At 40.7% G+C, this 24,326-nt stretch overlaps 1 long non-coding RNA gene across 1 annotated transcript; it reads left to right on the top strand.

The window, feature by feature from the left end:
- Positions 1-414: 414 nt before the first annotated feature.
- On the top strand, positions 415-23,867 carry LOC107515272. Its single transcript, XR_001597975.2, has 4 exons — positions 415-896; positions 1,925-2,061; positions 2,842-2,976; positions 23,352-23,867. It is a non-coding gene; the product is annotated as an uncharacterized LOC107515272 (long non-coding RNA).
- Positions 23,868-24,326: the final 459 nt, after the last annotated feature.

Raw genomic sequence — 24,326 nt, 5'->3', positions numbered from 1 at the left:
GTTGTCTTAATTATAACCAGGACTTAAGTCAGCTGTCAGTATCTCAAGAAGGAGCAAGTCCATGGGGTGAAATGACAATCCCTTCATGAGCTTTAAAACGCACAGAACTTGCTCACACTAATACTGCAGCTAACCAGAGTAGAAAATCAAGGTAACGATTGCAGGCGATGGAAGGATGTCTGCAGGCTTGGGATCAGAGAACAAACTCTTTCTTAAAGAAAGAATAATCTGAAAGAATCTGAATAACTGGGGGACGTTGTGATTGGTGACCTGCAGAATCCTTCTTGTCTGCATCTGGCCCTATGAGAACCTGAAGGACATTCACATGCACCGACACGTGACAGAAGACAGTTACTGCAGAGTCTCTGGGTGAGCTCATTTTATCTTGACTAAGCCCACTCAGATACAGATTCTATCCTGTTTCTTTAAAGAGTTTTGTGCCTGCAGCCTCGTAAGCGCTCAGTAAATGTTACCGATTATTTACCTGGAAAGGAAAAAATGCTCTGGACCTTGGTCGCCACAAGCTTGAGGATGGAGTGCACGGCTTCCACAAATAGGGGCTAAATGCAAAACGCTGTGCGCATCTGTCTCTACGTGAGCTGATGAAAAATACCTCTGACTCTGTTTTTCCCTCAGAAAAATACTTGGAGGCTTTGGAGCTCACCCAGTTTTATCCCCGGAAATAGACTCGATTCTAGTATAGTCTTTGATTTTTGACCATTGCCTCCAAACGAGAAGTCATTATACAGCTGCTGTAGAACATTCGGTAGCTGGACCTTTTTATAGAATCCCCTGGGGCAAAGGTTTCCTCTGTCGAACCAGGTGATTAAACAAGCACAGAAGAGGCTAGAAACTCTTTTCCAGGCTGTGGCTGCACACGGTGTCAGCTTTTCGCAGTATGTATTATTATTCTCTGACTTTCCCTGACTTCCTCTCCCACCAGTTGGCGTCCTTGCTATTTAGGCAGCTGGGTTTCAGCAGCTCAGATTTCCACCTTCTTCCTGGAAGGCTGTAAACCTCCTAAGTATAGCTCCCACTTATTGTTCTGTCGCATTGACCAACCATGAAAGAGTCCTTTAGATCTCCCTAAGGAAATGCTCAGGGGCGAGGGCATGCCAATCACCATCAGGGCATCTTCGTTCTTCCCACCAGCTTGAGCCTTTTCCTTATTCCCAGATGAAGCTGAACTATATCAGGGCACCTCTCGAGGCAGCTTTGCCAGCAGAGGGACTGCAGAGGACATCAACAACAGGTGTTTGTTAAAAGTTCAGTTGGTGTCTGGTACTGTGACAGGTATTTGACATACATTATCTCATTTAAAACGTAAACCAATCTTGAAGCTCACAAAGATTAAGTAACTTTCTCAGCATCGCATAGCCAGGATGTTGTTACCAGGATTCATAGCTAGGCTTGTACATCCTGTATTTTTCATAGTCATGCAATATGCTCTTAGTAATGTCAATAATAACATGACCAAGAATCCTCAGGCTCTGAAGTTCTTTGCATTTTCCCCTTTGTGTTGGGTAGTGTATATAATTAAAATATCCCATGATTAGAAACTAAGCTAATAAACAAATGATTAAGAACCTAGATTATTAAAATGCCCATGGATGCTGCTTTTGCCATTTAACAATTTTATTTTTACTATATTATTTAGCTGCAAATGGTACCAGGTTCACTATCTCCCCTTGCTGAGAATATAATTTCTGGAGAGTGTTCTTTCTTTGCAATGGAACCGAACTCGATGCCATTAAACAGCAATTACCATTTGCTCCTGCCTCTGCAGCATTCTATTTAATAGAGCTTCACAGGATTTTTTATAATGATATGAAATGGGGTTTTGGTTTTAGTTAATTCCAAAAAGAAAGTGCATGCTTTGAAAAATCCACCAAAGAGTGTTTAATAACAGTGTTCTCATCTCTAGTGAGCAGGCAATGCCGGTTTTACAGAGACAATGCAGCTGCAATGAAGGCGCAGTTGCAGGACAGGAAGCTCACGCTGGAGAGAAAGAACGCTACAGTGTGACATATTTGAAGGTGCCCCATAGTGTCCACAAAAAGGGTAAGTTTCCTGCTTTCTTATCTGAGCAACAAATTGGCAACAAATATAAAACAGGAGCCTGAGAAATGAACAGGAATCTAGTGAACGAGTGGTTTAAGACATGTCCTTGTTGTCTGTGTAATTTGACCAAGAGTGATCCTCTTTGGTCTTAGTGTCAATTTCATGCTCTGTGATGATCCAGTGTCCTTCTGAAACGTCTGCAGATTCGTAGCGGTGGCAGGCTCATGTTCTCATGGTTGTGAGTGCAGTCTTCTTCCAAGCTTAGTGGTAAGCTGGGAGCTATTTCTCAAAAGAGGATTGCTTGCTTGTTGGGAATATGGTTATCCTCCAAAATTGAAGGGGATTCTGCTCTGATAGATGAGCTGAGTTATAAGGGCATATAAGTGCTGAAGTCAGGACCAGCTTGAGTATCTTCTGTTGCCCTGGGATCCATCTAGTCCTGTCAGTTTTTTCAAATTACTTGGTAAAACGATCCAAGCAGAACATCTGTATGGGGAGCATCTTGTCTTTTTATCTAATGATGTCCACCGAACACCACACTTTTTTCTTAAGCAACTTGCCACTCTCTGTTTCATCAGTATCATGTCTTAAATGAACTGAATCAGCATGGTATCTCACAAAATCGTGAGAGGTTCTTGGAAATTAAGTTGTGGCACAGAATTGTCACTTTTTAGGACACTAAAGCTATACGTTTGTTCCAATAAATTGAAAATAGACTACTTTTAGTGTTATCATTTGTGGGAATTGATAAAAATGCATTTGCTCTATTAATATCTGCAGATTAGGTGTAGATAACTCCAGTAAGGAAACCAATGTGGCAAGCAGCTGCAAAAGGCCTTATCACCAACTTCCTACGCCTGTCAGTGTTTTGTCCTGGCCAAACCAGAGTGCATGGGGTCTGCTAGGAATCATCACGTATGTATCTTTTGAGCATTTTACATTATCATCCTTATGGTTCCCCTAGGAATGAAATATTTCTTTTGACAGGAATGGGGGCTAATGTCAGCGCTTTCGTTTGAATCCTCAAATCATAGTAGTTCTTTCCCCACAGGCCAAGATCTTTATGAGGATTCTGCAAGTTGGAATCAGTACTGAGATTCTACAAAAAAAGTGTTGAGAATATTTATTTCAAGTGTACATTTATGAACTGAGGTACTGACTATGAGATGAGGTGGGCATCAATAAAACTCTATTCGGAGACAGAATAAAGGGGAAATAATCTAGAGTTGTCACCATTATATTTCATATAGATATTTACTATATAATTGTATTGGATCATTGTGACAATTGAAGATAATGGATGAGAAAGAACTATTTAAATATCAGTTTCCTCTCCTGCCTCAAGGTTATAATCTCATGGAGGCAGGAGTCAGGCTGCAACTATCCTCATTCTGCCAAAGGTCCCTGGCATATTGCTTCTCTCATAGAATAGGTAATCAGCAAATGTTCATTGCATTGAATTGAATAAACTTTACATTGCGTATGCAGATTCTTCCTGGCTTCAGAGGGTGATGAACATGATATGAATGTGGTATTAGAGCAAAGGGAACTGGATAATATTGAGAAATGTTTCTGTGAAATCTTGACGTGTTCTCTAACATATGGGAAAAGGACAAGTTAGTGGAAAACCATAGACATGGGAATTGGAGGGAGCTCAGATTTTAATTGTTGTCGTGGTTGTTTTTTGAATGGACATCAAAAGAGGTCTATATTCTTCACACCTAATACAGGTATGACTTTCAGCCAGGATGTTCCAAGTGTATAAGGCTGTCAGAGGTGTCAAGGTTTAGAGATCTCTGAGCTCAGTATTCTCTTTTATCGTGAGAAAAGCTGAGGCCATGAAGTCATGGCTACTTAATGGGAAGACTGAAGTCCAACCTGTCCAAGATCATAGAGCTAGTGGAGGGTCGACATCAAAGAACCCACCTAAATCTTAGTTTCATTTGCTGAGTTGTAAGGAGATGATGAACAGAAAGTACTCGTTGTCTAACCAAGTGCACAACACAGTAGATGACAAATGACAGATGATGTTATCATTGCTAAACCAGGGCAGGAGAGACATCTTCTACATTCTCTGCAATTAAGCTTTTTTTGCTTCTAAGTATTTGGCCAAATACTCACATATTGCTCTTTGGCGTCCTTTTACTAGCTTCCATACAGATCTCCTTTCTTCTCTTGGTGTTTTTTCTTCCAATAATACCATTTAGTAATACCATTAGAAGATTATAACTTTCTCTTTTATTCAGTTTTCAGTGCCCTGATCATATTTCCTTCGTCTACCCCAGAGGTCTCTCCTATAGACAGTCTCTCCCCTGCACTCCTCCATCTGAGAGTATTCTTTGGGAACATACTTGGCCTTCAAGAGAAGGGGAGTTCTGTGAATTAAAATCCCAGGAATGACTCTCTGGCTAATGAGTGTCAGGAGTTGGTAGACTAATATCCCAGCTTGCTTGCCTCTAAGTGGGTCTATTCTGAGATGTGTCTCACATTCTCATAGAGGCTGCCCAGTGGGTTTGTGCCTTAATATAGTCATTAATGCATGTTTATTGACTTTCTTCCCAATTGTAAGTCACTTATCCATCCTTCACAGTGCCCGTTAGAACCACCTCCCAAATATACTTCTTGTACCCAAATTCTTGCCTTACAACCTGCTCTTAGGAGAACCCAAACAAATTGCAATCCTGCCTAATCATCCTATTCTCATTTTATTCCTTAAAATCTGGAATAAATAGGGGTGATCATTCTCATCTATAATACAAGCATTTTACATGTTTTACTTCAGATCATGTTAGCTCTAAGCTCCGGAGGTAATTCACTGTCACCTTATATTGATGCAGCAATATTTCAGAACAGACTCTGATGTGATGAAGTTACTTCTTAGTAGGATCACTCGAGAGGCAAAGTGAAGGTTTTGCATAGTCTAAAGAGACTAATGCAAAATCAGTTATGAGTCTTCAGTATTCTCAACAGGATCTTAATGAGAGATGAAGACCGGAACCGGGGCCGTGGCTGTGCGCATGGGGGTTAGAGGGGTGACAGATATGAGAGAAATCTAAAAAGCTGAATCCATAGGATTTGGTAGTAATGCCCTCCCTCTTTTTAACTATTCCAGAGTCATTGAGGTTTTTACAGAACCAAGCCCTTGGCTCAGGAGCTGAAGGAGGCTAACATTTCTAGAGCTGTAGAGTATTTGCAATGGCATTCAGCCTCAGCACCGCGCAGGCAATGTGACACACAGGGACAAGCTGTGGCTGGTAAAACTTCTCATACGAGGAAGCTGCAGAAAAGAGCCTGGAAGGGGTGTGCTCAAAGTCATGCCCCTGGGAGAGCTGAGGTGAGGCCTCAGTCACCGTGCTCTGGCCTGGGCTCTGTGTCATTGGATGTTGATCCTTTGGGGAAACTTAGATCTTTAGCCTTGATGTTCTTTGATTTGGATTTGTTTCTTACATTTGAATTGACGGTGGTGGTGTATTGTTTTCTTTTTTGCCTATTATTGTAATTAATTTAAAATGATTTCTACTTAACATTTCTTAAAGTGTAACATTCCACACTGATTCACTGATGATAATACATAAACCTGTTTTTGTCATGTGCTATTTGATTTTTTTCCAGGAGAAATACATTATGGTTTTTTTGAATTTTACAAATACCCAGAAATGAAGGTGGAATTGTTATTCTCTCCATTTTACAGATATGAAGACTGAGTAACAGAGAACATATTATGTTGGGAAAACATTTATGAGGGGCCTGAGAATCCGAGGCGGGTTCTGAAATGCCATTTTCTCTGGGCTGTATTTTATTTTTTTCCCCCTGGATTCACTTAAATTGCATTTCGTGCTCTGAGTAAGGGGACTGGGACTGAGAAACTTCAGTCTGCCACTTGCCTTAGGCAAGTTTCTTAGCTTCCCTGTGACTTAGTTCTTTCACCTGAGGATTAGGCGAAGATTAAATATATTAATGTAATCCAAAGTACTCAGAGGAGTGCCAGGCATTATTATCATTCCAGCTACAGTTATTGAGGAAGCAGTACCTGGCAAGGTCAAAATCTTACAGCCCAAATGCAAGCGTATGAGATTAAAAGTAGTCCACCTTAAAAATGTACTTCCTGTAGAGTCCTGGACCACCTTTACCTTCTTCAGTGATTGGGCCAAGTGAGAGACTACTTCTTATTGGTTTAAAATTGGCATGGCTTGTAGTATGCAAAGAACCCTTTGCTTTATAAGCACTGTGACTTGATAAATTGCTGTATTCTTTTCAAGTGATTCAGCCAACCCATTCCCCCAGTGCTGAGAAAGCATCAATTCCTACTCACTTCCCAGTAGTGCCGCCATTATCTACCCTTTCAGAAAGACAGAGAGCTTAGAGGGAGCAGTGTGCAATGGTTTTCAGGAATTAGATGGCAGTATTTGAATATGAGAGCCCAAATTCATGGATAATGTATGTCTCCCTTTATTCCTTTCTCTCTCTTGCATAGAGAACAAAGAATTGTGAATTGAAAAATTTATCTATCAATGAGAAATTTATGGGGGAAATTTTAATAAATATGTGGCTGTTTCAAGCATCATTTATTGATGAAAGCACAGAGTCGAATTGATTGAAACTAATTTGCACTGTTCATGGTTTGATGGTGGGAAATGAACAGTAAAAATGTGAAGTGTTCTTAGTGTAAATATGTTTTTGATCTTAGGAATATTTTTTGGTTGACATCATGTCGTTAAAGATATAAAGCTTATATTCGTCATCACAAAACAGTATTTCTAGAAATTTGCATTTGGAGGGTGATGAACTTTTCTTTGTATCAGTGCAAATGATTTCATTATGGCAGAGAAAGATTTTGTTTAATTTTTAAGAACCCGTTACATTTTTGTTGAAGTTTAGGGATTTGTATTTGTTTTCTTTGGAGTCATATTTTTTATCAAATTGACTTGATGCTATTTTGTGGAGTATGCCTCTCTTTAATATTATGGTGACATTTTTTTTTTGCTTTAAGCTCTGTAACTGCTATTTATATTTCTAATGGAATATTAGACCTTGGAGGCTTCTAGAGTTTCTCTTACTGCAACCATCTACTATTAAAAGACTGAATTGTTGGTCTCATAGGATAGAAGAACATTCAGCCTTGTTGTGTGGTATAGTTTAATATCTATCTCATAAAAACTGCTGAAAATCAATCTTCCATTTGCAAATACCTTGGATTTGAAGAATTGGTTTGTGAGAAATCTGTTATCATTTTTGGCCATTCAGTAATGGTAAATCAATATCAGTTGTTGTGTTATTTTTCTATTTCTTTAAAAATAATGGAGTATAAAATTGGTTGCTGGGAGACTTCTTGGTCCTGAATTTTCCCTTGGTTTACTTTGGTAACTTGTTTAAACTCTGTGATTAACGTCTTCATTAATAAAATGCAGGGAGGAAGGGGTTGGGTCAGACTGGAACATCTCAAAGATTCCTTTTCTCTTTTGTGCTCCAGTCTTACCTGTGGCATATTGTGGGATACATTTGGAAGACTCAGGCTGTTATGATGATGATGAGTTGGTCGAGATTAGAAAAGAAGATGCATTGGAGGACTTGCTTCAGGCCAGATGGGTCCTGGAGAAATTCAACTGCCTGTAGAAGAATGTTCTGATAGAGCCTCTCAGAGATCCTACACATGAGCCAAAACGGCCTGGTAAAATCGAATGAAGTATGGTAATATATCACTAACAGGATTGTGGTGATGGGAAAGGGGGGACACATTCTCACAAGGAGACGTGCAAAGGAAAAATCACAGTCAGCAGGTAACACTCGGGGCTGGGAGATACTCAGGGCCGGGAGATAGAGAAGCATGGCTCTGGATGAGGAGACGCAGAAAGAGCCAAGGACAGCAGCGTGCAGTCACAGGGGGATGGGTGACAGCAGCGTGAGATGAAGGGTAAGAAATGCTGCAGCTGGGGATCTACAGGGTCATCCTAAGCTCATCCCTGTGATACAGACACTGGGTCTGCTGGCAGAAAAATATGAATTCTAAGCTCGACTGACTTTTGGTATCATTATGTCTAAAAGCAAGAATATCCTATTAGGGGTTATGAACGAAAAGAACCACCATGCCTGAGCTGCCACTTCTCCTGTAAGACCTTATTATTGCTTTTTTTCCACCACCTTATTTCCACCATACAGAGAGAATCAGAGAAATGATGGAGAAGGTTAAGTACTTAGGGAAGGAGATTTTAAAAACTGAAAGTATGTGTTTTAGCTAGAATGGGAGAGATGTTTCCTTGGTTACAGATCTTTATATGTGGTAGAATTATGGTGAAAACACTTTAGGGAAAATTACTTGATTGCTGGGAGGTATCAGAGTTTTTCAACAAATATTTCATTGAATAGAAATGGATTGAGCACCTGCTATGTGCAAAGCTTTGAACTGAGTGCTCTGGGGGATGAAAAAATTATACTCCATTGTTTCCGCCCCTGAGGAATTGATATTAGAGACAGAGAGACAAAGCATCCAGAGCAGCGATTAAAAAACAAAATAAGACTTAATCCCACATTATTCTGGACCAATTGAGAAATAAGCCAAATATAACGCATATAGGGCAATAGATTGCCTTTCTTTCTAGTAGATAAAGGCTAGACTGAAGTACGCACCATTTAGCATAGGTCCCAGTGGGTGGCCTGACACTCAAGTCCAGAATTAGACAGACTCGCATTCTCAGCCAGGCAGTGCCTTTTCCCCCACGGAACAGAGAGAAACCACTCTTTATGAGATAGCTTATTTCCAAGAAAAAGAGAGGTGCCGAGTCCATAATTATGAGTTTATTCTTCCCTACTTTACTCTGAGATGGAGTGAATAAGGGTAGAGAGATGTCAATAATTAAGGTCCCTTTTTTGAAAGATTCACTGTGAGTGGGGAAGAAGCATTTTCCTTAACAAAAGATAACATTATAAGAAATGAAGAAAGTACATGCCAAATGTCAAAGAATGGTTCAGACTTCAGGTGTTAGAGGTAGAAAGGGCTCCCCGGGAGGGTTCTATGGAAGAGAAAGCGTTCGAGCTGGCGTTTCAGTGATGACGACATTTATGTAGCGTGGGGAAGAGCTTGCTGGGATGATATGGGCAAAGCATGGAGAACCCAAGAAAGGATGCGAACTCCAAAGTGGACTGATGGCAGTGAAAGGTTTGGAACTGAAGGCGAGGCCAGAGGTAGGGTTAAGATGGGGTTGCTGCTCAAGGGAGGGCACGTGGGAGCAGAATGAAGAGGGAGCATTCGTACCTGAGGGCAGGGATCTGTGTTCTCACACTTTGGCGACCTTAGTGTGTCAGTTAGCCTCTGTGAGCTTGTCTCAGTTTCCTCATCTGCACATTGTGAGGCTTTGGAGAGGTAGGCTTCTCTAGGCTTTGGTTAGTTATCATGACGGGCTTTGCTGAGAGGAGCTATTAAGATTGGCAAGAGAACCAGAAAGATAAAGACCAGAACAGATGCGTGGCATTCATTCCTATGCCCCTAAGAGACACAGAGATAGAGAAGGCTTTCGGTGGCAAGTGGAGGTCTCTGAGAATGAGGCTGTGCTGATTCTCTGGGAGCTGGTGACTCCTCTGGTGGGGGACTCCTTTCATAGCGTATTATGTAGACTGAGCGTGGAGGGTGAGGAAGCGCAGTTCAAACCTTTCTGGCTTTCGGTGCCTAGATCCAAGTAAGGTGCACCCAGGGTAGAGCCTGGCCCACACCTGAAGAGGCACAGCCGAGGGCTAGTGGGGATGCCAGTGGAAGTCAGCCTTGTTCTGTTCTCTCACCTCTCCCTGGGCCAGCCCACTCTACTGCAGACTGGTCTCAAGCAAGAGAGCATTTTCTCCTGCATCCTAAGGTCATGCACTGAGAACATCCTCTGGATCTTTGATCTTTCTAAAATCGTAAACCTACTAAAATTTTGCATATTTAAAGTAGGGACTGAGCTTCAATATCCCTATTGTATTCTTCTGCCTTTTATTACTTTTAGTGCATATTGATGACTCCTACATTTTAAAGGAACTGTCTTTTATCTAACTAAAAAAATGCATGTATATTCCAAAGGGGTCTTGACCTAAAGAAGGGAAAAATGGGGCTAGGTGAGGGGAAAGCAATAGTTATTTTCGAATGTGACAGAATTACTACTGTGTGCATAGTTCATGGTACTTTTAATGTAAATTGATGCCTAATTTAGCTCAATTGCAAACAAATAACAATGCCTTATTAATATGCAGCATTGAGTGCTGTGATAGAGCTTGTCTTACTGAGTTTATAGCTCATTCATTTGTTTATTGTCAAGTATTTAGTGAGCCCCATTAAGCACTGAAGACTGTATTAGGTGCTGAGGATGTAATGGTGGGCAGAACAGTTGGAATTTCTGCCTTTCTGGGGAAGGTTTAGGATGGAGTAGAGGTGGCAGGGAGATAAATGTGAGCAAATCTTACACGTACATAATTATAAACCACAAGACTTGCCATCAAGGAAAAGTACAGGTGCCTCAGTGATTTCTAAACAAGCCAACGGTGGATTTTCTAGGTCCGAGAGTGCAGACGCCTGTGCGCTGTGTTCCAACCTCATTGTGTCACATCACAGCTCCATCCTTGCTCCCTTTTCTAGAACATTCTGCCTTACCTCTCCCTCTTCTACCTGGCAAACTCCTGTCATCCCTGCAGGTCCAGCTCAAATATAAGTGTCTTAGACGGTGTGACACTGCTACATTGAGTGAAGGCATCCCCCACCCCTCAGTTTATTTCCAACTGTTCCTCTAGTAACCACATGACCTGAGTTTATACCAAGACTGGCTCTGTGCTGTCCTCTTAGTCTGCTTCCCTTCACATCTTCATAGGTCGTATCCAGTTCTTCTAAAAGCTGTATTGTGATATTGAAGTATAAATTAAAAATGAGAGATGCGCTTGCCTTAAGCCACTTAAAACAAGAGAATTGGAATAAGATGCCTTGGAGTCCTACTCCTTGGCACTCAAGTTCTGCTGTGAGATTTCACTAAGGGCTCCCATGCTCGTGAACTTGAGCCAGCCCCAAAATGTCATTTTAGTTCTGGTTTATGGCAAACTCTCATTCTGACCTCCCTGTACTGAAACTGGGTTTGTAATTATATGTATTCAATAAATATCTGCAGAACTAGAAGGAAAAAAAAAAAAGAAAATAGAAAAAGAAGACTATTAAATAGCCAAGAAAGGACTGTAGAAGGAAACAAATTCTAGAAAAAGCTGGTAAATAGCCAAGAGCTATTCTGCCCTCAGGGGAAGGGTCTTTAGAGCCTCATTAAGGGGAAATGGGACCAAAGTCCCAGTTGGGAGGGAGTATCCAGACATGGACAGACTCTAGCTTGCTAACTGAGGCCAGGAGTCCCTTTCTTATGGACTAGAGACTTCTGTCCTGTGCTAAGGAGTCAGGCTTGCCATGATCATCTTTCTGAGTGTGGAGTGGGGACAGGAAAGTGTGGGTCACTTGGGACCTTAACTGACAAATATGGACATCTTTCTGTGAAAATAAATATTATCCTAGGGAGGAAAAGGGCATTAAGGCGTCAGGAAGCCAGAAACGACTTGGGATGTGGAGTGGGCAAAGGGGAGGGAAGGGTTTTGAGAGGTGCTTTACAAACTGGCCTCCTGCAGCTAAGCTCCAGCTTTGTTTTCCTAGGGTTTATTTTTCTTGAGGTTTCAGATACAGCTCAGCTGCATGGGGTGTGCAATTTCAGTTCTCCCTGTGAGTGAATAACCAAATGAACAAGGTTCCGCCAGACAGCAGCTGTTGTAGAACTGGTTTGGAAACTTCTCAGCAAGCCGTACCCTTTGTCTTTTACTAAATCTCTCCTCCGCCTCTCATTTTTCTCCCCCACCATTGCGAGCCCAGGCAGCAAGCCTCACAGCTCTGCTACAGCATTCTCAGCATTAGCTCTTTCCTCAGCCTCCCAGCCATTCCTTCCACACCACTGAGTGCTGAGACATCATTTCCTAGAGAGCAAGCAGGCTGAGTGCTGCACTGCAGTAGAAGCGTTTAAAGAACCTGAGAGTATTGTGAGTTGGTCATTGCCTTAGCCATTCACATGGGTGTGCCATGCGGGGGCCAGTTAGACATCTCTGTGCATGATGCAGTGGAACTGGGGCTTGCCCTGTGCTGGCTGCAGAACCGAACTATAGCCGCCTGGGCTTTGGAGACTGCACAGGAGATAGGATCGTTTATTGTTCACAGCTCATTGATAGAGAGGAGCGGCAGCTCCGTGGTGGAGCCCTGGTCCTTTGTGTTGGATTGTTTATTTAGCCAAGTAGAGGGCATACTCTCAGTTGTCCAAGCAGCTGTGAGATGCTGGAGTAAGGCTAGAAGTAGAATCGCTTCAGCATCTGGCCAAGATTGAACTAGAACCTAATGTTTGCAGTGTTTATTAGTCATTAGTCAACTCTATTCTGCAGGAGCTGCTGCTCTGGACAATACTGGGACGAGGCAGGGGAGTAAAACCTGATTTCTGTGGTTGTCCATTTTGGGAGAAAGGTGAAATACTTTTTAATTAAAGCAGTGGGTGTTCAGTACCCAGCATGGGGCACATGGATCAGAAGGGAGTCAAGAGAAGGAAAGGTGGGGTGAAGAGGCCTTCCTAGTGGAGGTGGGTCAGGTGAGAGGACTCAGGTGTCAAGGAAGCTGGTGCCCTGCCAGGCACCCTGCAGACCCATTGCTGAGAGGGCTTCTTCCTTGAGGAGGTTGGACCTTCAGGAAGAGCTTCATTTCTCCACCCCATCGACTCAGAAATTTTGTGAAAATGAGCCAGAATGAACCCAAAGGATGGCCAGAGGGACTTCAGTATAACTTAATGCAAGCATTCAGTGCAGTTACATTCAGTATAAGGAAAATTTATTGAACACAATCTCTGCAGAGTGTGGTGAACGCGACTTAGCTCCTGTCTTCAAGAAGCATGTGCTTGGCAGAGAAACCTATGCCCAGTGGATTGTGAGAGGGGCTGGAACCAAGCATGGGGCTGTTCGCTGAAAAGATGAGGGTGTGGGTGAAATAATTAGCCGTTTTCATCTTTTTTATCCAATCACCTATTGGTGGGCACTTAGATTGCTTCCATATCTTGGCTATTTTAAATAATGCTGCAGTGAACATTCTTTTCAAATTAGTGTTTTGGATTTCTTTGGGTAAATACCCAAAAGTGAAATTGCTTGGTCATAAAATATTTTTAATTTTTTGAGGAAACTCCAAACTGTTTTCCATAATGGCTACACCGATTTGCAATCCCACCAGCAGTGCATGAGGGTTCCCTTTGCTCCATGTCCTCGCCAACATTTGTTTATTGATTTATTGGTGAGAGCCATTCTGACAGGTATGGTTTCAATTTGCATTTCTCTGGTGATCAGTGATCCTGAGCATCTTTTCGTATGTCTATTGGCCATCTGTATGTCTTCTTCGGAGAAACACCTATTCAGGTCCTCTGCCTATTCAGGTCTTCTGTCATTCTATAGTTGGACTGGTTTTTGTTGTTGTTGTTGTTGTCGTTGTTTTTTCGGTGTTGAGTTATTTGAGTACTTTATAAATTTTATATATTAACCCCTTAATGGATGTATCATTGGTGGATATTTTCTCCCATTCAGTAGGTTGCCTTTCCATTTTGTTGATTTCTTTTGCTGTGCAAAAGCTTTTTAGTTCGATGTAGTCCCATTTGTTTATTTTCTCTTGACCAAGGAGACTCTGTGTGTGTGTGTGTGTGTGTGTGTGTGTACATATATATATATATATATACATACATATACTACTTAGAGCAATGTCGGAGAATTTACTGCCTATGTTCTCTTCTAGGAGTTTTATGGATTCAGGTCTTACATTTCAGTCTTTAATCCATTTTGAATTTATTCTTGCATGTGGTATATGAAGGTGGTCCAGTTTCATTTTTTGCAAATATTTGTCCAATTTTCCCAACACCATTAATTGATGTCTGTCTTTACCACATTATATATTCTTTTCTCCTTTGTCATAGATTAAATGACCATATAGATGTGGCTTTATTTCTAGACTCTTTATTTGGTTCCATCGAGCTTTGTGTCTGCTTTTATACCAATACCGTACTGTTTTGATGACTGTAATCTCGAGGTACAGTTTGAAATTAGGCACCATAATTTCTCCAACTTTGTTCTTCTTTTTCAAGATTGTTGTGGCTATTCAGGGTCTTTTGTGGTTCCATGTAAATTTTAGGATTATTTGTTCTAGGTCTGTGAAAAATTTCAGTGGTATTTTGATAGTGATTGCACTGAATCTATAGATTGCTTTGGGTAGTATGGACATTTTAACAATGTTAATTCTTTCTATCCATGAGCACAGTATACGCTTCCATTTATTTGTATCTTTAATTTATTTTTTCAATGTCATAATTTTCCTAGTACAGGGTTTTGCCTCCCTGGTTAAATTTATTTCTAGGTACTTTATTTTTTTTTAAATGCATTTGTAAATGGGGTTATTTTCTTAATTTATCTTATAGTTCATTATTGGTGAGTATAGCTAATTTCTGCATATTAATTTTGTATGCTGCTACTTTACTGAATTTATTTATCAGTTCTAATAGTTTTTTTGGGTGAAATCTTTAGGGTTCTCTATATATAGAATAATGTCATCTTCAAATGATAGTTTTACTTTTTCCTTTCCAATTTAGATGCATTTATTTCCTTTTCTTGTCTAATGGCGGTGGCTAAGACTTCCAATACTATGTTGAATCAAAGTGGTGAAGTGAAAGTGGATATCCTCATCTTGTTCTTGGTCTTAAGGAAAATGCTTTTTGTTTTTTCTCATTGAGTATGATGTTAGTTGTGGGTTTTTCATATATGGCCTTTATTGTTTTGAGGTATGTTCCCTCTATTCCTACTTTGCTGATAGTATTTTTTTTTTTAACATAAATGGATGCTGTATTTTGTCAAAAGCTTTTTAAATTTTTTTTTTTTTGCATCTGTTGATATGATTGTATGATTTTTATTCTTCATTTTTGTTTATGTGGTATATCACATCAATTGATTTGTGGATATCGAATCAACCTTGCATCCCAGGAATAAATCCTACTGTCATGATGTATACTTTTTTTAATGTATTGCTGAATTCGGTTTGCTAATATTTTGAGGATTTTTGCATCTATGTTCATGAGAGATATTGGCCTTTAATCTTTTTGTGAAATGTCTTTTTCTAATTTTGGAATTAGGGTAATGCTGGCCTCATAAAATGAGCTTGGAAGCCTTCCTTTCTCTTGAATTTTTTTGGAATGGTTTGAGAAGGATAGGTGTTAATTCTTTGAATGTTTGATAAAATTCATCTGTGAAGCCATCTGGTCCAGGATTTTTGTTTGTTGGAAGTTTTTGATGATTGATTCGATTTTGTTGGTAGTAATCAATCTGTTCAGGTCTGTTTCTTCTTTTTTCAGTCTTGGAAGATTTCATGTTACTAGGAATTTATCCATTTATTCCAGATTGTTCAATTTGTTGGCATATAATTGTTTGTAGTATTTTCTTTTAATTCTTTGTATTTGTGTGGTGTCAGTTTTTCACTTCTCTTTTATTTCCAATTTTATTTGGGTCTTTTCTCTTTTTTTTTCTTGAGTTTGGCTAAGGTTTATCAATTTTGTTTATCTTTTCAAAAAACCAGCTCTTTGTTTCATTGACCTTTTGTATTTTTTTAAGATTCTATTTCATTCATTTCTTCTCTGATCTTTATTATTTCCTCCTTTCTGCTCACTTTGGGCTTTGTTTGCTATTTTTCTAGTTTCTTTTCAGTGTATGTTTAGATTATTTGAGATTTTTCTTGTTTCTGAGTTAGGCCTATATTCCTATGAACTTCCCTCTTAAAACGCTTTTGCTGTGTCCCACAGATTTTGGGGCATTCTGTTTTCATTTTCATTGTCTCAAGGTATCTTTTGATTTCTTTCTTGATCTCATTATTAACTCATTCATTGTTTAGTAGCATGTTATTTAGGCTCCATGTGTTTGTGTGTTTTTTAGTTTTCTTCTTGTAATTGATTTCTAGTTTCATATCATTGTGGTTGGAGAAGATGCTTGCTGATTTCAGTATTCTTAAATTTGTTGAGACTTGTTTTGTGGCTTAACATGTAGTCTATCTTGGGAAATGTTCCATGTATACTTGAAAAGAATGTATATTATGCTGCCTTGGGTTGAAATGCTCTAAAAATATTAATTAAATCCATCTGGTCTTGTGTGTCATTTAAAGCTGCTGATTTTCTGTCTGGAAGATCTGTCTATTGGTGTCAATGAGCTGTTAATGTCCCGTACTATGACTGTATTACTGTCGATCTCTCCTTTTTTGTTGGGTCAGTATTTGCTTTATGTATTTGGTTGTTCCTATGTTGGGTAAATAAATGTTTACAAGGGTTATATCCTCTTGTTGGATTGATTTCTTTATCATTATGTAGTATCCTTGTCATCTCTTATTATAGCCTGTACAGTCTATTTTGTCTGGTTTAAGTATTGCTACCCCAGCTTTTTTTACATTTCCATTTGCATGAATTATCTTTTTCTATCCTTTTACTTTCAGTTTATGTGTGTCTTTTGATCTAAAGTGGGTCTCTTATAGTCAGCATATATATGGGTCTTTTTTTCTTATCTATTCAGCTGCCCTATGTCTTTTGATTGTAGCAGTTTATCCATTTACATTTAAGTGATTATTGATAGGTACATAGCTATTGCCATTTTATCGTTCAAATTATGTTCTCCCTCCCTCTCTCTTCTTAAAGAAATCCCTTTAATACGTATTGTAATACTGGTTTGGTAGTGATGAATGCTTTAGATTTTTTTCTTGTCTGAAAAGCTTGTCCTTCAAATTTAAACAATAGCCTTGCTGGGTAGAGTAGTTTTGGTTGGTTGTAGGTTTGCATCAGTTTGAATATTTCATGCCAGTACCTTGTGGCCTGCAAAGTTTCTGTTGTGAAAACAGCTGACAATCTTAGGGGAGCTCCCTTCTAAGAAATAAAGTGCCTTTTTCTTGCTGCATTTAGGATTCTCTCTTTGTCTTTAATCTTTACCTTTTTAATGATGATGTGTCTTGATGTCCGCTTGTTTGACTTCATCTTGTTTGAGACTCTCTGCACTTCCTGAACGTGTTTACATGTCTATTTCTTTTGCTTGGTTAGGGAAGTTTTCCATCATTACTTCTTTAAGGAGCTTTCAATCCCTTGTGCTCTCTCTCCTCCTTCTGGTACCCCTGGGATAAGAATGTTGTTATGCTTGATGTTATCCCAGAGGGCCGTTAAACTATCCTCCTTTTTTAAAATTATTTTTTCTTTTTGCTGTTCCAATTGGGTGTTTTCTGCTACCTTGTCTGCCAAATCACTGAGTTGATTCTCTGCTTTATCTAATTTGCTATTAATTATTTCTAGTATATTCTTCATTTCTGACTTTTTAAAAAAATGGTTTCTATGTCCTTTTTTATGCTTACTATCTCTTTGTCGAAGTTTTCAGTAAGTTCTTTGAGCAGCCTTATAACCAGTGTTTTGAACTCTGTCTGGTAGCTTGCTTGCCTCCATTTCATTTAGTTAATTTTTCTGGAGTTTTCTCCTTTTCTTTCATTTGGGACATGTTTCTCTGTTTCTTCATTTTGCTGCCTCTCTGCGTTTGTTCCTATGTATTAGGTAGATCTGCTACATCTCCCAGTCTTGGCTTGGTGGCCTTATGTAGTAGGTGCCCTGTGGGGTCCAGTGGTGCAGTCTCTCTGATCACCAGTGCCAGGTGCTCCAGAAGCGTCTCTTGTGTGGGTTGTATGTGCCCTCCTATTGTAGCTGAGCCTTGATTGCTGTCGGTACATCAGTGAGTGGAATTGACCCTCAGTCCCACTGGCTGTGAAGAGTGGCCGTGCCCACGGCATACGAGCTGCTGCGCGGGGGGCTGACCCCATGAAGCAGGATTTGTCCTATAGGGTCTGGTGTCTGCTGAGACCACTCTTTGGGTATGACAATTTGAGGCTAATTGGGTGGTTCTCTGTTGTGGTCTGAAGTCTGACTCTGGTTGTGTTGATTCTGGGACCTCTTGGGAGGGGCTCCCATGCAGGCCAAATTCAGGCGCTACTTATGACTGACTGGCCTGGGGCTACCTGGAGCTACAAAGCAATCCGTGGTTCGTTACCCCTGTGCTGACCTGAAGGCATGTGAGAAAGGCCACATTAAGAACTGAGGCCAGTTGCCACCAGTGCCAGGCCTGGGACAGCTCAGCAAAAGGCCCAGGGCACCCTGAGGTCTTCTGCTGCCTGCTGATTGCCTATAAGGCTCAGCTGCTGAAAGAGCCTTTGGCAGTCCATGAGTCAGGTGAGGTGAGGTCTCAGGGAATTACTAGGGTGGAGCAAGTGATGCTCATCAGGTTAATACAGATTCAGGTTTGGCGCCAGTGCTGAGCCCAGAGCCACTCAGCAAAAAGCTCGGAGTACATCAAGGCCAGCTGTTGACCGCCTGGGACCCGCTAGCCTCTGAGAGTTGTCCAAGAAAGAGTGTACATAGGCGGAGCTGACTGCCTGCCACCAAAACTACCTCTGGAGGTGTGTGAACTGAAGTTGGTGCTTGCTACTGACAGAGTCTTCTTTGGTGCTTGGGCTAGGGCTGGCTGCCCCCCACCGGAAGTGCTTCCTTCAGTGTGCGAGCTGTATGGGGCAGAGTTCCAGGGAGTCACTGATGTGGAGGAAGCACACTTTACCAGGCTGATGCAGATTCATATTTGGTTGTGTTGGGGGAAGGCTCAACACAGGAAAGATGGTGCCAGCCTGTAGGCTGCACAGGAGGAGGGATTAACACAGGGACAGTGGTGGCTGTCCCTCCAGCCATCGCCCTGAATCCACACAACTCATTCTCTCCCTGTGTGTCTCTGGCACCTCCTGAGTCACCGTCCATCTGCTGGAGCCCAGGGTGAGCGCCTGTGAGTGAGTCTGTGTGTGGGCCCTTTAAGAGGACACCTGGGTTCCCAGCAGCCTCTTGTCCCACCCAGGTGGATGGAATCCCACTGTTTTTCACAGCTGGATGTTGTTGGGGCTCCTTTTCCTGACACTGGTGCTCTAGGCTGGGCAGCTCAGTTTGGGGCTGGAATCCCTTGCTCTTCATGGGGGACTTTCACAGCTGAGATATTGAAACGTTGTTTTCAAATGCCACATGTGGGTGTGGGGCCAGGCCGTTCTGCATCTCTGCCCCTTCTACCAGTCTCAGTGTGGCTTTTTCTTTACATCCTAGTTATAGGACTTCCGTAAAGCCAGTCTTCAGATGGTTCTCCAGGACTACTGTGCTATAATTTAGTTGTAATTTTAATGCAGCCATGGGAGGAAGCAAGCACAGCGTTCATCTACTTCACCATCTTGCCTGGACCTGATTCAGGTACTGTGTTGTATTTTATGTTGTAGATGAAAGATAAAAGTAACCAATTTTTGTGTAAAACAGTTTGACAGCTACTAGAGAGGGGAGGAAGAAAGGAAAAGAGGGGGATGGTTAAAAAAAGACAAAAAGGAAGAACATGAGTACATGAAGCAAATCATAAACCTGTAAGTAATGACAGAGAGATCCCAGACGAGGGTTGGGAGACCAGGGTTCTACTCCTACTCTGCACTTGTTATTTGGTCATGTTTTTACCTTATCCAGGACCCTATTTTTTTTTTTTTTGTCTAAGATAACAAATGATTGGGGTTAAGATTTTTGCCAAATGTGAAAATTTGTAATTCTAAACTCAAAGAGAAAAATAATGTAACAGGAAAAATTGCAATGTGTAATGTAGAGATCCTAGGCTGTTGGAGTCAGAGACTCTAAATTTCAGTACAAGTTTATCCATTTCCTTGGGTAAGTTTCCATTAGTCATCGGCATTCTAAGCAGTCCTCCATTCAGAGTGGATATAGTTATGACTTACTGACTGTGTCCCAGAAGAGCCATGAGTTAATGTCTTTGAGACAGTCAGAGTTGCTCAGATGAAAGGTGGCCCACATAAATACATGGTTAGATGAGCCTGTTAGGAACTGCTGGGTTTGGAGAAATGCTGCTTCAGAAATGTTACTTGAAAAAGGCAGGATGGCGGGCAGGGTGCCAGCACCAAACAAGCTATTAAAGAGAGAAAGTAAATGTACTGAAAAGGGAAGAAAAAAGGTAAGAAAGCAACAATACGGGAAAAAAAATATGAATTATGTTGGTATTTTATAGACAAAAGAATGTGAATATGTTGCAGTCAAATCAACATGTGATATCGTTGGCATTCTTTTCTAAGGATGTTTAAATGTTTTAAATGATAGATATTTATAAAACATGTATCATTTTCATTGATAAATAAATTTTGGTACCAGACTTCTCATTGGTATGAGTCTGGTTATTTTATTCTGTAGAAACTATGCTTCTACTTTAATAAATTCATAATCTACAAAACAAAAGAAAATGACTCAAGCAAAGTTAAGTGTGGCTAAGAGATATTTGGGGTGTCTTCATATCTGTCATGGTAGGTTATGAGCACTCTTTTTCACCAATTTTTAATCAGATTTCAAAGATCAAGAAGAGAGAATTTAAATCCCCCAAGTGCTGTGTAAGGAACAGTTTTAACAATCAAAAGCTCATCAGTGGCAAGTGCATAACTTATATAAGTCCAACCATCTGACCATGAAATAAGACTAGAAATAATAACAAATTTAACCCTAAATTCCAGTCCCCAAGAATAATAAACCATAGCAAAACAAAACCAATTCTCCTAAATAACACTTGGCCAGAGAACAAATATAAACTGAAATTACATACTTCTCAGGAATTAATAATGAGTGTGAAACATGTAAAAACTTATAGAAGAAGGCTAGGGTTATACACAGAGAAGATCAATTGTTATTCATTACATTTATTAGTAAAAACCAAGGTCACTTAGAAAGTAGTCATCAACTTTCTACTAACAAAAAATTACAAAAGATTCATAAGAAAATTACAAATGATAAACATAAACACTTGGATGCCAGAATCAATAAGTTGTTAAGTAGATTCTTGTCCCCAGACACCACGTTCCCGCCAACACATCCTCTGTCTCTGTTTAGGAATGGTTGGATATTGTCTAAACATTATGATTCAAGTGGATTAAGTACAGAAAAATAGCTCTGATTTTCATCTTTGTATAGAGAGGCAATATACAGGCTGATCCTTTGATGCTGTTGAGAAGAGGCACTTATGGAAGGCTAGAAGCTATGGTTGTCATAGTGTTGGAATGAGCATCTCTGTCATGTCTGCCTTTATAACACTCCTAGGATTCTTGAGAGAGAGTGGCTTCCTTGGCCTCAAGTCAGAAGAGCATTTTCTTCATGAACATCATTTATCCAGTAATTGCATTATCAGAACATTGTTCCTGCCTAGGATGGCATGTGCCTGTTGGGGCTTAGCCATGCCCTATTTTCTAGGGAGCAGCAGGACAAAGAGATGAAGTGGAAGTGTGCTTTGCCCTTAAGGAACTCATGGTCCATAAGAGTGGAAGATGAAAACAGCACAGTCTAATGCAGGGTAGAATGACACGAGTGCTGAATATATGTTCATCAGGGTTTTAAGAGGTAAAAACAATCAAGCCTTACTGGAAAATAGGGAAAGATTTAAAAAAGAGTTGGCATCTAAAGTGGATCTTTACAGATGTGAAGGAGTGGGTTAGGAAGGTAGGTGAGGTGAGTCAACAGCTGCAAAGGCTCTGGGCATGAACACAGAGGCCATGCTATGGGAAAGGCAAGCACATTTGTGTTCTGATCTGTTAATTACGAATGAAGGGTAAAGGTTCGGGGTCTACTTTTTTAGCTGTAGCTTTCAACCTCTCCTGAGTGAGGCCCCTGGGAAGTGCATTCTTTGCTTGTTATCGTCATCTTATACATCTATGTCAACAGTACCCTGGCTGGTCATTTGGGACCTTTGTTGGCCCTTATTTTTCTTTTGGGAGGCTTTAAGTTACATTGCTGAAAAATTACATCCATGCCTAATCTCCACTTATAACCGTTCCCTGGGACCAGGTCGATGAACTTGCTCTATGTTACTAAAATAAATTTAATCCCCCAGTGCTAGCTTATGTTATAACGCTATGATATATGTGGGGAAGGCTGGCGTAGTGGTGTGAGAGAATGTCAATTGCCATCAGATTTTTTAGACATTCTTCTGCTGAAACTCACACAGGGCACTTAGCCCAACTTAAATTGTCTGGATGCCTACTGGGCTCTGCATAAATCATCAGTTGCTGGCAAATGACTCAGGTACATTGCTGTGAAATAGGATTTATGATTTCCTGAAGTGTTATGGTCCCGTTTCATCACTGTGTTTGAAGGCCACAGCTTGTATGTTGGCTGGCTTAATTTGGGCTTTGTTGGTGGACAACCATTACACCATTATGGCTCATCCTTAGTGCGGGAGGTGCGGGTTGTTCCCCATCAGTTGGGCTGACTATTCAGACAATTTTATGTGAAGTTCACTTATCATGGAAACATCTGCTTATGCAGGCTACTTGGTTCGGGAAAGACAGCCTAAACTCCTAGCATGGAGAACATTGGATACCACAACAGGCAAAGGAATTTGGATATTCTTATATTGTAGGCCCTGGAGAATTTGCAAACAGATATGTTACATCATCAAGCCTAACAATTAGGAATAGTTTTTCATTTGGGAAACATTTAGTGAGTTTCTACTATGTGCTGTGCTCTGTAGGAAGTGTGAGGAATACCAAGGACAGGAAGACAAAGTTCCTGACCTCAAGTTCTTTGCAATCTAATTGGGAAATGAATCAGGGTTTGCACTGTGGTGTGTTAAGTGTGGATGTAGATATAAGTAGATGTAGGCACTGTTTGAGTACAAGGGAGGGGCTTCTAAGACCAACTAGGGGATCAGAGAAAGCTTCCTGGATGAGAAGACCACTGACCTGATCTTCAAAAGATAAGTAGATGTTAGCTTAGGTGAATGCAAAAGGAGGAATGAGTGATAAATAAATCACAGGAGCACAAAGGGCCTGAGAGCCGTCTTACTTCGTGTTAGGCTGAGGCAGATGTTGCTGGAAGCAAGAATAAGTTAGGGAGGTGGCAATTGAGGGACAGCACTAGACCAGGAGAGGCCAGGAGGGCACCTGTACACATCTGTCCTCGAACACGAATATTATGTTTGTCTCTGTTCGCCCTTATATTTTCCCTCTCTTCTTTTTTTGTTCTATTGTATTGTCTTACCTCTCATTTTAGGCTAGAAGATGGGTAGTGTTCACTAAAACTGCCACATATCTGTTCTAGAACTTTTTTGAACTTTTGCAAAATCTCATAAACTCATATCGTTTATAGTAACAATTTCTCTTTCTAAACCCATTACAGGTGTCTTTGGCTGCATTTCTCCAGCTGGGATTTATGCGTACATAGAGTTGCCTTCTTCACCCTAAATTTTGGGGTAAGCAAAGCCCATTTCCAGTGTTTGCCAACCTTTTTCTTCCCCGCCCTTCTTCTGTTTCTAATGGTGTTCATCCCAGCTCCTATCTCCATGGGTCCCCATGCTCCATTCTCTGCCTGTTTTCAAAGACTAATCTCAAATGAGGATCTAAAGTACACTCAGGGCCACCCACTTTCCTTTTCTGTTCTCACTCAGAAAATCGATGGGTTCTTTTTAGGCATCAGTCTGTGGATGGGGGGTGAATAGCCCCCTTAATTTATACCATGAAGTCAGTGTTTGGTCCACCTATGGATTTTCTGATCTTGTCAGCACTACTAGGAAAAACGCGGACATCTGAGGCCTTGAGACCAACCCTACCAGTCACCATCGTGTGTTCTGATAATTAGGCCTTCCTCTTTCTGGGACTTGATTTTTTATCTGTAAAATGAAGGGGTTACGATAGATTTGGCTCACACCTTTGTGACATTCTGTAATTTACAGTGATTACTTTCAAGCCATCTAATATCTAGAACAGAAAGTCCTGGCAAGTAAACTGTATTCTTCCTCTCACAGAAATGGTTTTATTTGATCAATGATATACATAAGTAAACAGATGTACAGATGTAAAAAAAAAAAAGGCGCATCAGTTACTTCAGGTGTTTTCTAACCTCGCGTATCAACAGAATGAGCACAGGTTAGGTACAGCCTTCCCACTACCTACCTGAAATTGCTTTAACAAGGAACAAATACTTCACTTCATAGAGAGATTAGAAAATAGCTCAGAAGAGGAGAGAGAGTTCAATGCCAGCACACGAAGCAGCTCATATCTGCTTAGGAGCCCCAGTAACAGGGAAGACCACCGGGCAGTTTTTTGAAGCAGTGGTTTTTGAGACAACGGTGCTAAACACCATCAAAATAAAATG

The sequence above is a fragment of the Rousettus aegyptiacus genome, unplaced genomic scaffold, assembly GCF_014176215.1.
Source record: "Rousettus aegyptiacus isolate mRouAeg1 unplaced genomic scaffold, mRouAeg1.p scaffold_m13_p_7, whole genome shotgun sequence".
NCBI classification, from domain to species: Eukaryota; Metazoa; Chordata; class Mammalia; order Chiroptera; family Pteropodidae; genus Rousettus; species Rousettus aegyptiacus.
Note: the sequence above shows the minus strand (reverse complement) of the source record. Positions and strands in the feature narration are given on the sequence as shown.